At 34.9% G+C, this 10,492-nt stretch overlaps 1 non-coding gene across 1 annotated transcript; it reads right to left on the reverse strand.

Moving 5' to 3' along the window:
- Positions 1-707: 707 nt before the first annotated feature.
- Positions 708-789, reverse strand: TRNAS-AGA. The gene has a single exon. It is a non-coding gene; the product is annotated as a tRNA-Ser (tRNA).
- Between the last annotated feature and the right edge of the window lie 9,703 nt (positions 790-10,492).

Consider the following 10,492-nt stretch of genomic DNA (forward strand, 5'->3'; position numbering starts at 1 on the left):
ATTGACTCAGTCTACGTAGTTGGACGCAAAGGGGAAGGTAGAGTACCTGAGTACGTATAGAGTACAACCCAAATGGAGAAAGGTTTGCCAACATTGAGCATGCAGTATTTGTGGTCTTTTTCAGAGCAGCAATCCATATATACCACACGGCAAAAATACCTAATACGATATGTAGTGTGCAGTGATCCTAGTTAATATGTATGTACGTATGAAAAAGACATTAGTTGTTTTGAGAAGAATGTGCATATGCCGATCGGGACTCTTGTAAACTAGAAGTACTATGTGGGATGCATGGCTACCACCAGCTAATGTAGGTTTAGTCTCTTTCTCATCATTAAATTCATTTTGAGACGTGATATCTAACCTAAGTTCTACTCCATAGGGTAACACTGGACCTAGGTCTAGTGTATGTGCTAGCTAGAAAGTGGGAGAGTGGGTCTCGTTTTAGATATCAAAACCTTACAATGTGTGGCATTGGGAGATCTAGTGTGGATCTCTTCTCTTTTGACCTCTTTTTATTTGGGAAAAAAAGAAAGAAAGAAAGAAAATATAGAATTAACTTCTTACGGGAGAAAAAAAAGAATTAACGTCTTCTCTTTTGCTTAAACTGTTAAACAACGCTTCCTAATTGTTCAAACTCAGGGCGTATACTACCATTGAAAGCAGTTTTTCAAAAAAAGTCGAGACAAAAAAAAATCAAAAAAGAGCGTGGTCGGCAGGATTCGAACCTGCGCGGGCAAAGCCCACATGATTTCTAGTCATGCCCGATAACCACTCCGGCACGACCACGTTGTTGTGTTCATTAAACATATTAGACCCATATATACTTATTCATAAAATTATTGTCAAACAAACCACTTTTCGCCCAAATTAATAGTTGATCGAACAACTACACAATGTGCTTATGCTTATCAAGCTACTAATCAGGCTGAAAATATCGGTGATCATAGTGAAGGAAAAAGAGATGAACCAAATAGACATTCAAGACGACAAATGACCTGCATTCGAAATTCGTCGGTACACTATTACTATTGGTAGACCAAAATAAAAAATGAGCTCGGACTCAATTTAACCTTTATCGAAGAACTCGATCAAAGAAGATCCCTTAACATCAAGTTTTAGAAACAACGCCGTTAACTGATTCACATGGTGTACATGTACACCGTTCTTCCCCATCACTCCAAATGCAGGTTTCAAACCCCAACCCCGAAAATAAAAACAAAACTTAATCATCATCAGATCATTTATCAATTATCATAATACTCGTAGATACTCAATGATCGTACGTATTTTGGCAGCGTATGCCGTAGGGTACTCATTCTACTACGTACTATCCGATACAAAAAGAAGTGGTGCCCAGAACCAAATGGACCACCATAAGCAACATCAATACTGACTCTGCACTATTTATCATGATATCATTCATTTATACGTAAATGCGCCCAAGTGGTTGGTACTTGCTAGTGTGGTACATACATGTGATTTTGATAGTAGGTCCTGCACATTCAAATCGAGGACAAAATTGATTTCAGCATTGGTCTGTGTAAAATCAGGTATGATCTTCCATTCTGCCTATACTTATTCGCTAGTTTATACTTTTTGTGGGTTCATTACGGCACATCAGCATTTAACCCTTTTCTCTAGAGTTACACAAAAATGACCAATCCAGTGGTTATGATAATCGGTAATCAGCTTATCCTTTGTACTGCATGCATGTGATAGCTTATAAAATGAAAAGCCAAAATGGTGCGGTGGAAGGGTTAATTAAGGTGGAGTGTTGTAAATTATTTCTTTCAATAAGTACTCTTTTAGAACCTGGCTTACCGATCCTGCTTTATCTACCGTACTTTTGCTTCTTGGAATTTTCATTTTCGTTCCTATAATTTCTTCACTTCCAAACTCTAATTCTTGTCTTCCAACCTAGTTTATTGGAATTCTGAAGAAGTTTATGGAGATATCCATAAAAATATTAAACTGCGAAATTTTAAGAATGAAATTCTACCTAAATCCGTTAATTTTTCTTCTTGAAAACCTGGTAATGAAAATCTGAAGAGTTTGCAAGCGGAACTAAGAAAATGATACGAAATCAGGAATAATTATTACCACCAAATGTCATGTGATATTTTTGAGGAATTCTATCAAAATACATCATATTTCCATGCTTCAGCCTCCACTAGGAAAAGAACAAATATCATTCACTCTCTCCGCGAGATCTCGGGCCTTTGACTTTTGGAGAGAGACCAAATTAATTCTTTCTTAATCAATCATTTCTCTCAAATAGGCACCTCCAAATTATCTGATACAATTTTTCTTTTTATGATACTAGAGCCTTGCATTTCTGAGACAGAAAATCTATCCCTTATTAAGGTTTCAACCCGTCGAAAATATTCCCTAGAATGTTCTCTAATATGAATCCTTGGGGAGTTCCAAGTCAGGATGGTTTCCATCCTGGGTTTTTCAAAGCCAACTGGAATATTTTTGGACCTGGTATCATCCCGAACGTTCAGAATAATTTGAAATTGGGTTCTTTAAATCTCACAAATAAAATTAGGGTTTTCTCTGAGAGTCGATGATTACGAGGCTGAAGAAGATCCTGCTTTATCTACCTTACTTTTGATTCCTCGAATTTTCATCTTCGTTCCAGTAATTTTCTTCACTTCCAGACTCCAATTCTTGTCTTCCTAACCCAGTTTATTGGAATTCTGAAGAAGATTCTGGAAATATTCATAAAAATATCAAACTACGGAATTTTAGGATTAAGATTCTATTTAAAGCCGTTAATTTTCTTCTAAAAAATTCCGGTAATGAAAATATGAAGAGTTTGTATGCAGAACTAGAAAAATGGTACGAAATCAGGAAGATTATTACCGCCAAATGTACGGTAATAATCATTCCAGTAATTTTGCTTTATCTACCGTACTTTTGCTTCTTGGAATTTTCATTTTCGTTTCAGTAATTTCTGGAGAAATTTTTTCTCTAGCAGCGCTAGAGCGTATTTGACCTAGCAGATTTCTGACCGTCGGATCTAGTAGATATGATGTCAGGTAACCACATGAATTAACTACAGCTAGTTTACAAAATTTTCATCTTTTTATCAACATTTCATAGGGATAAAAGGTTCGATATGAGAAGATATGATTAATCATATTAGGATCAAGTTCAGTAAAGCTAAATACGTTTTTTAGTTTCTTAAATTAATCAAAAAGAAAAATTCGATCCGAACTAATTAATCAAAGGATCGTGTTTAGTCATTCCCAATTTCAGCACACACTTTTTCATTTTGATTTTTAAAGAAAATCCTCCTAAATCAAGATCCAAGGATGAATGGAGGATTCAGTAGGCCTTTCCGTTCTATAAAACGTTCACTAACACTTCATATAGAATTATAAATTTGAAAATTTCAATCCAACCCCTTATTACATTTGATTTCAGAAGATTATTAGAATTATCTTGAAAAATACATTTTTTCTTTGATTTAAATTAGTCATAGATCGAGGATTATCTTCATATATACCTGTAAATCTCTGATATTTGAAATGTGTGCAGCTGCCATCAAACAATAGAAACTTGAACTCGTGAAAACAAACACTATAACTATGGTTAATGCATGAGTCAGCTGACATCACATCTAATGAATCGGACGACTGTACATCTGCTAGTTTAATAATGCTCTAGCACTGCTATAGCAAAATTCTTTCCGTAATTTCTTCACTTGGAAACTCCAATTCTTGTCTTCCAACCTAGCTTTTGCAGGAATAACTATCGAAGCTAGGGGTAATTGGAGAAATTGTACCACTAGAGAACAGTTACAAATAGCAAGGGCGGAGGCGGCTTTTCATTGGGCAGTTGAAATGAGTGGTTACCATATGATTCGCAACCCACTCTCAAGTTGCTGATAGGAATGTATGCTGAAGCTAGAGAAAGAAGATTCAAACAAAGCTCGGATTTTAGAAATAACTCAAACTTTGATATAAATTTTAAAGTTATGGCTTCTATATTAAATAGTAGATTCAATATCATTTGGGCAGCAAACTTGTCAGTTTTTTGTAATAGATTCACTATCCAAAATAATTGGAAAGGTGAAAGTCTCTTAGCTATTATGAACTATTTAGACATCCAAAATTGGAATGTACAAGTCATGAACACAAACGAATTCATCAGAAGACGTACGTTAACTATGTAAGTTTGAGGAGTTATCCTCTTTTATGGAAAAAAAACAAAAAAAAACTAGTTTATTGGAATTCTGAAGAAGTTTCTGTAAATATCCATAGAATTTAAGGAATGAAATTCTACCTAAATCCATTAATTTTCCTTCAAAAAAAAACCCGTAATGAAAATCCGAAGAGTTTACAAGTAGAATAAAGGAAATGGTACGAAATCAGGAATAATTATAACAACCAAATGTCATGTGATATTTTCAAGGAATTCGATCAAAATACATAATCTTTTCATGCTTCAGCCTCCACTAGGAAAAGAACAAATGCTATTCATTCTCTCCGTAAGATCTCGGGCCTTTGACTCTCGGATAGAGACCAAATTAATTCTTTCTTAATCAATCATTTCTCTCAAATAGACACCTCAAAATTATTGGATATAATTTTTCTTTTTATGATACTAGAGCCTTGCATTTCTGAGACAAAAAATCTTTCCCTTATTAAGGTTTCAACCCGTCGAAAATATTCCCTGGAATGTTCTTTAATATGAATCCTTGGGGAGTTCCAGGTCAGGATGGTTTCCATCCTGGGTTTTCAAAGCCAAGTGGAATATTTTTGGACCTAGTATCATCTCGAACTTTCATGATATTTTGAAATTGGGTTCCTTACCTTTGGAATATCAGATGGAAAATCATATTTTTCCACGCCTCAACCCCACCGGATTTCCGGCCTATTAGCTTAAGTAACATGATTTAGACACTCATCTCAAAAAATCTTGCAAATCGGCTTAAGCCTTTCCTAAATAGATTGATTTATCCTCACCAATCTGTTTTTCTACCCGGCAGACGAATCACTGATAATATAATTATCATTCAGAGATCCTTCACTCTATGAAAATTTCTAAGGCCAAAAAAGGATTAGTGGCATTAAAATTAGATCTTTCTAAAGCTTTTGATCTGGTTGAATGGTTGTAACGACTTTAAAGCTCGTCAACTCGATTAGATCGGTCAAGAGACGACTTAGTCGTTAAAGATTAAATTAATCAAATATCAACATTAATTATTAGAAATTAACCAAGCAATAATTTGAAAATAAAAACAAGTACTATCGGGTGGATCTCGAAAAGTATGCAAAATGGACTACTTGAGCATGTCATTCAGATATTGGATGAAGAAGATACTCTGAATTTTGTGAAGGGTATAATAGTCTTCTAATGTATACATGTTATTAAGGCAACTGAGACTTTTACTCATGATACCTCTATCATTTTTTATAATAGTTAAATTAACTGTGTGGATGACCATATCCAATCTTATGGGCGCCTTATCAACTTTGTTTGGTTTTATCCCAAAAACCGATCGAGAGAAACTCGTTTCAATTTCTCTTCTTCTTTATCCTTCTTTCTCTTCCATTCTCAAATTGTTTCTCTGTTGCTTGTGCTGAGATTCGTGCATGATAATCATGAAGAAATTAGTGAATCAAATGAATCAAGGATGGTGTTGATCGGATTTGGTTAGTGTTTGTGTTGATTGAAGAGAGTAAATCAGTAAGAGATCAAGGTTAGGGTTTTCTCTGAGAGTCGATGATTATGAGGCTGAGATCAAGAGAAGAATAGTACATCATGTTAGAGTAATGGTCGATTAAACCCACAAGTTTTGTTATCTCAAGCTTGTCGTCAATGTTAGATGATCAAAACTGTTTCTTGATTTCTAGTCTACTAAGTCAAGTCTCGAACTAGGTTAGAATTTGATAGTTGAGTATCATACATCACCCTTAAAGACTGAAGAACGACAAAGACATTTGAAGAACTTCTGTATCATGTATGTGAAGACTGAACCATTCTATTTACTCACTATCTTACCATTATATCTATTGAGACTATGTCTTATGAATTCTAGTAGATTTACAAAGAAGAAATTTCTAGTCAAGCTTGTGTAATTAAAAATCTCAAAATATGATTCTATCATAGATGTTCAAAGATCCTTAACAATATAGTTCGAAACAATTTATTGTTTGAGAATTAATTTGTGGATCAATTGAAAATAGCCCATATAATTGATTTTATCATTTGGGGGTATTTCAAACATCATAAGAGAGAGTTTCATGAACTTTTCAAATAATTTTTGGATCGTTATATTTTTTCTCAACCAATGGTGAAGCTTATTTACAAGACTCAACAGCTCAATCACTGTGCTAATAGAGTTTTCCATGTCACTTTCCCCGTAAATTCTATCATCTAGCTTCAATTTCCTTACTATTTAAACTCAAATAAATTTTGGTTCGTTGTTTTTTTTCATGTCAAATAATTTATGGCAAACCCGTTTACAAACCATAGATATCTGATTTCAGAAATACAAGAAGGTTGGCGAACCTGTTCGCAAACCTCAAGTTTAGTTGGGAACAGTTCACGAACCCGGTTGGCAAACCGTGGTGAACTGATTTTTGAATGTTGGTATAAAAAGGCTAAGGTTGGCGAACCCGGTTGGAAAACTGTGTCCATCTGAGCTCATAAGCTAAGGAAGGTTAGCGAACCCAGTACGCAAACCGTGTCTATATGAGCTCATAAGCCAAGAACAGTTGGAAAACCCAGTTCGTAAACTGTGTCCATCTGAGTTCTCGAGGCGAGTTAGGGTTTGCGAACCCGGTTCACAAACTATAGCTCTCTAACTCGTGAACTAGCCTTACAGTTGGAAAACCGTCTCACCAACTGTCACAGTAAATTTAGCAGATGCTCGAAAGCTTATTTTTTTAAATATGTATGGTTAGCATTGGTATGAGTCTATTAAACACTTCTAAGACTTCACTGATCACTTAAACACTTATGTGTGTGCATCATGATTAAAATTTTAAGTGTTTTAATGAACATCATATTGCTTATTGTTCACATGGCATATTTACCAAACTGAACAGCCGTTATACACGGTTCCAGAACCGGACGATTGTGTATATTCTTTTATTGTATTTGCAAGACCTAAAGTGTTTGCTTTATTTCCAAGTTATCTTAGCTTGAATTCTTAACAACCCTCGGTCTTGAAAATTTATAAATACAGATGCTCTTTCAACTAGAAAATTCAATCCCTGACATTTTGTGGCCTAGTTGATCTAGAGTAGTTCTATATGAACCTAAGTTTCCTATGAGAAACATAATTAGGTTTACGACTAAAAGACTTCACTATGGGGATTCGTGAAGCCATGTCTGACTATCTTTTACCTTGATAGTTCGTGTATCTTGATCTTGCTTTTCTGTTATCGAGGTTTTCGTCATCTCTTTCAGGCAAGATAGATAGAAATGCAAAGTTCTCTTCGTCTCAGACTTTTTGATTCCTTTAGATAGATATCTGATAATTAAATTTAATTGATCATTTGAAGATTTTTCTTGAGAGGTAGTAAAAGATCCAGGCTTCTCATTTAAGTGAGTGTAAGTATTCCGGATTGTGAGGTTGCTAGTTATGTTTATGCATGCCCGACTATCTTTTACCTTGATAGTTCGTGTATCTTGATCTTGCTTTTATGTTATCGAGGTTTTCAGAATCTCTTTCAGGCAAGATAGATAGAAATAAAAAGTTCTCTTCGTCTCACTTTGTGATTCCTCAAGATAGATATCTGATAATTAATATTAAGGATTGTTCTTGAAAGGAAGTAAAAGATCCAGGTTTCTCATCTAAGTGAGTGTAAGTATTCCGAATTGTGAGGTTTGCTAGTTATGTTATTGCAAACAGATTTACAAGCCTTGATCTTTGATCTAAAGGGAAATCAAATAGGCTTATCTGGTATCAAAACTCTTCAGTTTGGCTGAAGCAACTCTTAGGATGTAAAGGACGTCAGCTAAGGGAATCAAGTGCGTGGAGCCTTGCGAGGTTCAAGAGACGTAAGGAGCGCGACTGTAACTAAGTCACTTGGACAGTGGATTCAGTCTCAACTACATTTCAGTCTGAAGTCTGATAGTAGGCTGGTGTCTGTAGTTAGTTAACACAACTCGTTGTTCAAATCTGGACGAGGTCCCAGAGTTTTTATGCTATTGTGGTTTTCTCGTTAACAAAATTTCTGGTATCTTGTGTTTTTCCTTTTTCATGTTATATTGTTTATCTTTATAATTGGATTAACGCAAGTTGTACGTATTTAATCTAAGTAGATACGTACATCTGATTGTGATTGATTATAAGAATCGTTCTTGTAGAATGTGTATCTTTAAAGATAGATAACAAGTTTAATTGCTTGGCAAAATTCCGATTGTATTATTTGGATACGACTAGATTGATCTTGGATATTGATTGTTGAGATCGTCCAAGTACTCTTTTTAACAATCAGGTTCACATACTTATTGTCTTATACATACTAATTAAGAAAATGTAGAGATTTAAACTCTATATACATATTTTCAAGGATCATTAAGTTGGTCTGCTTAATATTGTATTGGGTTTTGTCTATACAGGTTGCCGAACGAAAAATTTGGTGGTGTATGTGGTACCCCAGCGTTTTCAGACCAAGTAAGGATTGATGGTGATGTTGTTGATGTGAGTAGTTGATTCAGACTTTAAAAAAAGAAGGTAATTCAGAATTCAGGTAATAGAATTAGGGTTTGTTAGTTTCTTTTTTTGAAATTTATGAGAGATTGAAGATGAATTCAGGTAACTAATGATGGGTTTTAATCAAGTGTATAGAGATGTTGTATGAAGTTTAAATTCGATTTCATAAGAAATTAAGGTTTTTGTTCTTCCCCAAAACATGAATTAGGACTCTTGGTAGAAACTGAATTGTTTACAGAAATTAAAGATGGGTCTTTAGTTGATTAAACAATGAGGTTGACATCATATGTGCAATTAAGTTTCTGGTGGTGATGAAAATGATATCTTAGTAAAGTTAGGGTTATTCTTAAGTGAGACAGAGATGGTTACATGAGATTTCATATAGTTCATTTTTTATGCGCAACCCACCTAGCAATTTTGGTCCGCAGATGCTCAATCAAGCCTTGGTATAACGACCGACCACCCTTGCTTTTAACATTATCTTTATTCCACCAGAAATCTCGTTAAATATGGTCAAATTGGTTCATAATAAAATTAAGAAGAACAGGACCTCGCATCCGATAAGTGGAATATGATTGCAAAATAAGCGGAATGAGAGTGATTTAACCTGCTTGGGAGAGGTGTTTATATTTCCACCCTTAACGTGAGTAATAATATTTTTATAGCAGAAAGTCCTGAAAAGAAATTTGAAACGAAGTGCCCAGATAACAATCATTTTTTTGTCATTAGGATGCTTTGACATGTTATTCTGTTGTTCATGAAATGTATTTTGATGACAACCCCAGAGAAGTTCAGGTCCTGATCTGAGGCGGAGCCAGTCCATTGCAAGGATATACACTAACACTTGCATTCCTGTTCAGCTGGCTTCAAAGTCTATTTTAGTCCCGGTTAGAAATATATATATATATATATATATATAAGTGTAGTTTTACGTTTATGCACCTCTTAAAAAATATAGCAAATTTTTACACCCTTATCTCATAATTCTTGGCTCGGCCCCAGGTCGTGCCTCATCGTTAGTGAATCAACCCACAATTACCAATGGGATTCTTCGCCAGCTGGGATTCTTTTACTTAATTAACAAATCTTTATCCACCTGCAGATATTTCGAGAAAAAGTTAACAATTGAAACTTTACTTATCTATAGCATTCAAAAGTCAGATAAAAAAACTAAAAAGATTGAAACAGCCCAAGTCAGATAAAATCATCTCTTTTTACGTCGGTGAGGGCAGAATTACTAATTCCACACTGCCAGTCCCGGGTTTTCAGACGAACACACAAGTGAAAAAAACAAATTAAAAACCGTGGGAATAACGGCTGTCAGCTTTCTGTTGGGCCCTAACTTCTATATTCATAACTACTCTCATTTCAGCACTTAAAATACCACTCCTTTCATTTGGCTTTATGCAGCTTAGCTTAGCTAAGACGAAAAACGAGTCAATATTTAATGCGAAATACAAAACACAATCTCATCTCATCTGTCCCTGCTTTACATAGCAAACAAAATTTTTACAACTAAAAGGCGCTGGCTGGCTGACATGTCACTTTTACGGTTTTACCCCATCATCCATAGCGCTGTTTTGACGTCGACAGTGGAAGGAAGGAGTCATTTAGTAATAGTAAAACACTACTAAACTTGGAACCAAATCTTGATTTGTTAATCATGGTTCATAAAGCTGCAATATTTGTCTTCATTAATTTTTGGTTTTTAGTCCACCAACAAAGGACATTAATCTTGCATCTTGCAGCTTCTAATTACTATTATTGTCAGCATAACTACTTTCTTAATGCATTCTTAGGCTCACCTACTGT

The sequence above is a fragment of the Papaver somniferum genome, chromosome 7, assembly GCF_003573695.1.
Source record: "Papaver somniferum cultivar HN1 chromosome 7, ASM357369v1, whole genome shotgun sequence".
Classification (NCBI taxonomy): Eukaryota; Viridiplantae; Streptophyta; class Magnoliopsida; order Ranunculales; family Papaveraceae; genus Papaver; species Papaver somniferum.